This window comes from Balaenoptera borealis, assembly GCF_965194805.1.
Source record: "Balaenoptera borealis genome assembly, contig: HAP1_SCAFFOLD_941, whole genome shotgun sequence".
Classification (NCBI taxonomy): domain Eukaryota; kingdom Metazoa; phylum Chordata; class Mammalia; order Artiodactyla; family Balaenopteridae; genus Balaenoptera; species Balaenoptera borealis.
Window position 1 is genome coordinate 133,607 of NW_028123265.1, and position 6,715 is coordinate 140,321.

General features: G+C 41.8%; 1 long non-coding RNA gene across 1 annotated transcript; it reads left to right on the plus strand.

The window, feature by feature from the left end:
- The first annotated feature begins 1,970 nt into the window (after positions 1 to 1,970).
- On the plus strand, positions 1,971 to 3,246 carry LOC309621722. The gene is made up of 2 exons (XR_014240207.1): positions 1,971 to 2,078; positions 2,530 to 3,246. It is a non-coding gene; the product is annotated as an uncharacterized lncRNA (long non-coding RNA).
- The last annotated feature ends 3,469 nt before the right edge of the window (positions 3,247 to 6,715 follow it).

A 6,715-nucleotide genomic window follows, 5' to 3' on the forward strand; every position in this document is an offset into this window, starting at 1 on the left:
TCATTGCTGCTGACAAAGTACAGATGAACCCACCTTTCTCATATCTTGGTAAGTATATCACAAATTATAATATTACACCTCAGAAGATAGAGATACGGACTGACGTTCTTAAAACTTTAAATGATTTTCAAAAGTTATTAGGAGATATTAATTGGCTGCGACCTTCTTTAAAATTAACTACGGGTCAGTTACAGCCTCTTTTTAATATCCTAAAGGGAAGTCCTGATCCTTCTTCCCCTCGTATTTTAACTTCTGAAGCTCAACAAGCACTCAAGCTTGTAAACAAAGCAATACAATCTGCTCAGCTAACTAGAATTGAGCCTTCTTTACCTATACTATTAATAATCTGTGCTACGTCACATACCCCTACCGCCTTATTATGGCAAGAAACAGGAATTCTTGAATGGATTCATATGAAAAATACGCCTAATAAAGTCATTACACCTTATTATGAGTTAATAGCAACCCTTGTTCAATTGGGTCGTAGAAGAAATATTCAGTTGGTAGGATATGAACCAAATTCTATTATTATACCTTATACTAGTTATCAATATTCTTGGCTATTATTTGTCTCTGATTCTTGGGCTCTTGCTTTTGCTGGATATTCAGGAATTATTGATAATCATTATCCTTCTAATAAGCTCCTTCATTTTGCTACTCAACATCTATTTATTTTTCCAAAAACTATCTGTTCAACTCCTATTCTCAATGCCCCAAATGTTTTTACTGATGGTTCTGCCAATGGCATCGCTGTGGTTATTTCTGATGACTTACTTCATAAAGAACAAACAGATCATACCTCTGCCCAACGAGTTGAATTACATGCGATTTCCTTGGCTTTTCAAATCTTTTCACATTGTTCTTTTAATCTCTATACAGATAGCCATTATTTGGTTACTATTTTGCGTAACATAGAAACTGCTATAATTGGCAATACTGTTGATTCTCAATTGTTTCAGACTTTCTTTCAACTACAAAAGATTATTCGTCAGCATGACTTTCCTGTAGCCATATTACATATTCGAGCCCATTCAGGTCTCCCTGGCCCATTGTCTTTGGGAAATCAATTGGCTGACGAAAATACAAAGATTATAGGCTTAAGTTTATCTCAACCTCAGGATCTTGCTACTCAATCACATAATTTACATCATCAATCTGCTGCTATGCTTCAAAAACAATTCTCTATTTCTAGAGAAACAGCCCGATACATTGTTAAGTCCTGCTCTAAATGTTTACCCCACCTTCCTGTTCCACAATTTGGAGTCAATCCTCGGGGTTTACTCCCTCATCATCTTTGGCAAATGGATGTTACTCATATTCCCTCTTTTGGTAAATTACAATTTGTTCATGTAACTGTTGATACTTACTCTAATTTTATATGTGCTACGCCTTTGGCTGGGGAATCTACTAAATATGTAATTACTCATTTATTTCATTGTTTTGCATCTATGGGAATTCCTAAAGCTTTAAAAACAGATAATGCTCCAGGATATACGAGTAAAGCTTTTGCCAATTTTTGTGCAACTTTCCATATTTCACATAAAACAGGCATTCCCTACAATCCTCAGGGTCAAGGTATTGTAGAACGTGCCAACCGACAATTAAAAATTACATTACAAAAAATAAAAAAGGGGGAATATGATAGATCTCCTCAGATTATGCTTAATCATGCTTTATTTATTTTAAATTTTTTAACTTTAGATGCATTTAGTCACACGCCTTATGAACGATTGTTTACAGGTCTTTCTGGAACCCCTCCTGAAAAAGCGCTTGTTAAATGGAAAGATCCCATGACTAACCTTTGGCATGGACCAGACCCTGTTTTAGTATGGGGCCGAGGCCATGTTTGTGTTTTCCCTAGGGAGGCAGACTCTCCGCGGTGGCTCCCGGAGCGCTTGGTTCGACATTATCATGCCATCACCAATAAACACCCTGACTCGAAGAATGCGTCGCCTGAGGCTCTCGCAATCGACCACAGCACACCCCAACCGGTTCCCCCGGCGGATGAGAAGAATGCGGCGACGGAGTAGGAGACAACTTGTCAGGGAGGCGAGGGGAGATCGAAATCAAATTACTTGGTATCAATTGCAATGTTTAGTATTTCAAGCACGTAGGATTATGGAGGAGAGTGCTCATCCTCGCTCTCCTCTTACCTTTTTTTTAGCCATGATAGCTGTATTGGCAGCCCCACCTATAGAGGCTAAATCTTATTGGGCTTATGTACCCGATCCTCCTTTATTACAACCTGTTACATGGTCTGAAGCTGACCTTCCAATTTTCTATAATGATTCTACTTTTGGAAGAGTGCTAGGAAATTTGCCTATTACTAATACTTCTGTTAATTACTCTAATTGGCTTAATACTCCCCCTGTTTGTTTAAGTCCTATGAGTACCAATTCTGGTTGTGTTAAGGCTGTTGCTTTAGAACATGCTATTTCTTACCAAATCACTGTAAATTCTCAATTTTTTACTCATTTACGTAAAAATTATAAAGCTGTGGGATCTAATATTTGTCTTCCTTGCAAACAGACTGTTCCTAGACGAGAAGATTTATCCACCTTTGTATTTTGGTATAAGGATAACGTTCCCATTCACATGAATGCTAGAGTAACTAAGCTTGCTTCTAATACTTCGTTGGATCATTCTCTATGCATATATCGCTTGAGAATTGAAGATACTGGACATTATTTGTGTATTGAAACTACCATAGGTAATCAAGGGACGTTATTAGCTGGACATCAAATTACGGTCGTAAAGACTGTCACAGGACTACAATTTCCTGCTTTTATGGCTTCTGAATTCCCGCAGTTTGATTTTCCTGTTTGTAATGATACATGGACTAAAGCCTCTGTCTGGTGTACTTTAGATTATGATAATGGCACCATACTAGTTTCTTCTGTCCCCGTTAATAATAACAGCCTTGTTTTTTACAAGCAATGGGAATTCTGGAAACTTGCCTTATCCTTTTCTTATAGACCGGTGATTACTTGCGTCGCTCCTCCTTATGCTTTATTGATTGGAGATTTAATTGTAGAAAACACTATGAATCCTATAGGTTATAATATTACTTGTGTTAATTGTATCTTTAGTAGTTGTGTTTTGCCCGTTAAAGGATCTGCATCTGTTATGATTATGAAGCAACCTTCTTATATAATGTTACCTGTTAATTTGTCTGAACCATGGTATCATAACACTGGCATGCAAGCCTGGCTGGAATTGACTGAAGCATTAAAACGACCAAAGAGATTTATAGGTGTTCTAATATGTGCAATCCTAGCCTTAGCAGCTTTAACTGCTACTGCGGCCACTGCTGGGATTGCTCTTTCACAAACTATTCACCAGGCTCATTATGTTAATCAGTTATCTAAAAATACTAGTGTAGCATTAGCCCTACAAAGTCATATTGATACCCAACTAAAAACGGAAGTAGATGAATTAAAAAATGTTCTAATAGGAATAGGGGATCAAGTTATGGCTTTAAAATTAAAAATGCGTTTGATTTGTCATGCCAAATATACCTGGATTTGTGTAACTCAACATTTATATAATGATTCACAATGGGATTGGGAAAAAGTAAAAATGCATATATTAAGTGTATGGACTGATGGACACATTAGCCTTGATATTCAAAAGTTAAATGCCGAAATACAAGCTATTCAAGAGGCCCACCTGGACGAAGATGGACCCCAGAATTTGATTCAAGGATTATTAGATCAACTACAAGGGCTAAATCCGATACAATGGATTCATGGAGGGCTCTCAGGCCTGATATCAATTGGTGTACTACTTTTATTGGTGATCGGTTTATTACCTTGTATTGTTAGATTTGTAATGGGGCGCTTTGCTGTCTTGCGTCAGGATGTTCATGGCTTAAAACTACATTATCAAGCTTTAAAAAATAATAAAAAAGGGGGAAATGTGGTGGCCCCCAAGCTGTAAGCTTATTCAGCTTTCTGCTTTGCGGAGAACTGCTTGTCTCTTTCTTGGTATGCACTCCTGACGCTGCGGTATTGAGCGTAAAAAAGGAAAATGGCTTGCGGCCAGTTTCGTTCCAGGTGCCTGCTCTGGATCTAAGAGCCCCTGGTTGCTCCCCAGAAGAAGGACGTGCTGCCCTGAGGGGGAAGTCTGTATCTCCAAAGAACGGCCCATAAGGCATGCTGACGCATAGATAGTGATGCATAGATAGTGATGCATAGATAATGGCGCATAGATAATGGCGCATAGATAGTGGCGACAGAATTATGTGGAAATACAAGGTTTGCTGATTTGTTGTCTGGTATTCGTTCCGTACTAAACCTATATATATATTCATGCTCTTTGAATAAACTACCCTTGCAACCATCAGTTGTCTTGGCCCTTCTGACCCCATACTGGTGCTTTTCAGTTCCTTACCCCTCACCGCCAGGAACTTCTAGCTTTCTGCAGCCGGTCTGCGGCAACATTAGGTATAGAGCAGAGCAGAGTGAGCTTCCAACTAGGAACTGGAAGCACAAGGTTTCTTACGGGAAACTCAATATCTTCTCAGAACCATGCAGGCAGTGACTAAAACCCCGGCAACAACAATGCTTTTCAGGTATAAAGGAGGCCGCATGAACGGAGCTTTCCAAATGGGCAAAGAAGCCTTGTGCCCTCAGTCTCCAAATAGTAAGTTGGTACGCAGCATACACGCAGGACCAGAGCTTCCTGGGTGTAGGCAGTTTTCTGATACCGAAACGGGTGCTGAAGTAAGGTCTCTAGGAGTCTTGGAAAGCTTACTACCGTGAAACTAAAAGAGAACAGCGATGAAGGCCTCATGGAGCTGCTGCACGCCTCCCGTTTTGCCAGGATAATCAGGGCATTACTTCGAGGCTAGTGCTCCCCTTGACTTTCAGTTTAGTTATAGAGCAGAGCAGGGTGAGCTTCCAACTAGGAACTGGAAGCACCAGGTTTCTTTGGGAAAACTCAATATCTTCTCAGAACCATGCAGGCAGTGACTAAAACCACGGCAACAACAATGCTTTTCAGGTATAAAGGAGGCCGCATGAACGGAGCCTTCCTAATGGGAAAACAAGCCTTGTGCCATCAGTCTCCAATTTCTAGGTTGATACGCAGCATACACGCAGGACCAGAGCTTCCTGGCTCTAGGCAGTTTTCTGATACCGAAACGGGTGCTGAAGCAAGGTGCCTAGGAGTCTTGCAAAGCTTACTACCGTTAAACTAAAGCAGAACAGCCAGGAAGGCCTCATGGAGCTGCTGCATGCCTCCCGATTTGCAAGGATAATCAGGGTCTTACTTTTAGGTTAGTGCTCACGTTGACTTCCACTTTTGGTATAGAGGAGAGCAGGGTGAGCTTCCAACTAGGAACTGGAAGCACAAGGTCCTTTCGGGAAAACTCATTTTCTTCTCAGAAGCCGACAGGCAGTGACTAAATCCCCAGCAACAACCATGCTTTTCAGGTATCTTCTAGACTGCATGATGAAGCTTTCAAAATGGGAACACAAGCGTTGTGGCATCAGTTTCCCATTTCCAGATTGACACGCAGCATAAGTACATGTTGATGCTAACAAGTCAAAAGAGATTCACGATACCCACTGGGGCTTTCCCTGATTCAACTTTTTTCTACGACCGCTTTTCTGCGTGCACCCAAGTGCCTAAACAAAGGATGCACGAGGGAGACTTAGGGGCCTGTGCATCCGTCAAAGACCTACAGTGTTACACCAAGAACTGGGCTTAAATTGTACTTGGAATGCAAACGACCACCTCCTTGAGGATGCGTGACTCTAAGTGTAAAAGGTGAAAAGGGATTAGAAGAGAGTGTTTTTCTCAATAGAGTTCAACTAGGGGAATGAGGTTACATCCATTTAATGGCGGACAGTCTCGAAGTGCTTCCTGAATCCTGTGTAGAGCTGAGGTAACCTGGCTCTCCGAAGGAAGAGTGCAGTGTGTTGCCTTTCTCTAGCCAACACTGGGGTGTCCAAAATGCCTATGGGGCTGAAGTTGCCTACGTGGCCCTGAGCTTCCTGGCCTCACTCAGTATAATGGTAGCAAAACGGGTGCTGAAACAAGGTCTCTAGGAGTCTTGAAAAGCTATCTACCTTGAAACTAAAGCAGAACAGTGAAGAAGGCCTCATGGAGCTGCTCCACGCCTCCCGTTTGGCAAGGCAAATCAGGGCCTTCCTTCGAGGCTAGGGCTCACGTTGACTTTCACATTAGGTATAGAGCAGAGCAGGGTGAGCTTCCAACTAGGAACTGGAAGCACAAGGTTTCTTACGGGAAACTCAATATCTTCTCAGAACCATGCAGGCAGTGACTAAAACCGCGGCAACAACAAAGCTTTTCAGGTATAAAGGAGGCCGCATGAACGGAGCTTTCCAAATGGGCAAAGAAGCCTTGTGCCCTCAGTCTCCAAATAGTAAGTTTGTACGCAGCATACACGCAGGACCAGAGCTTCCTGGCTCTAGGCAGTTTTCTGATACCGTAACGGGTGCTGAAGTAAGGTCTCTAGGAGTCTTGGAAAGCTTACTACCGTGAAACTAAAAGAGAACAGCGATGAAGGCCTCATGGAGCTGCTGCACGCCTCCCGTTTTGCCAGGATAATCAGGGCATTACTTCCAGGCTAGTGCTCACGTTGACTTTCACATTAGGTATAGAGCAGAGCAGAGTGAGCTTCCAACTAGGAACTGGAAGCACCAGGTTTCTTTGGGAAAACTGAATATCTTCTCGGAACCATGCAGGC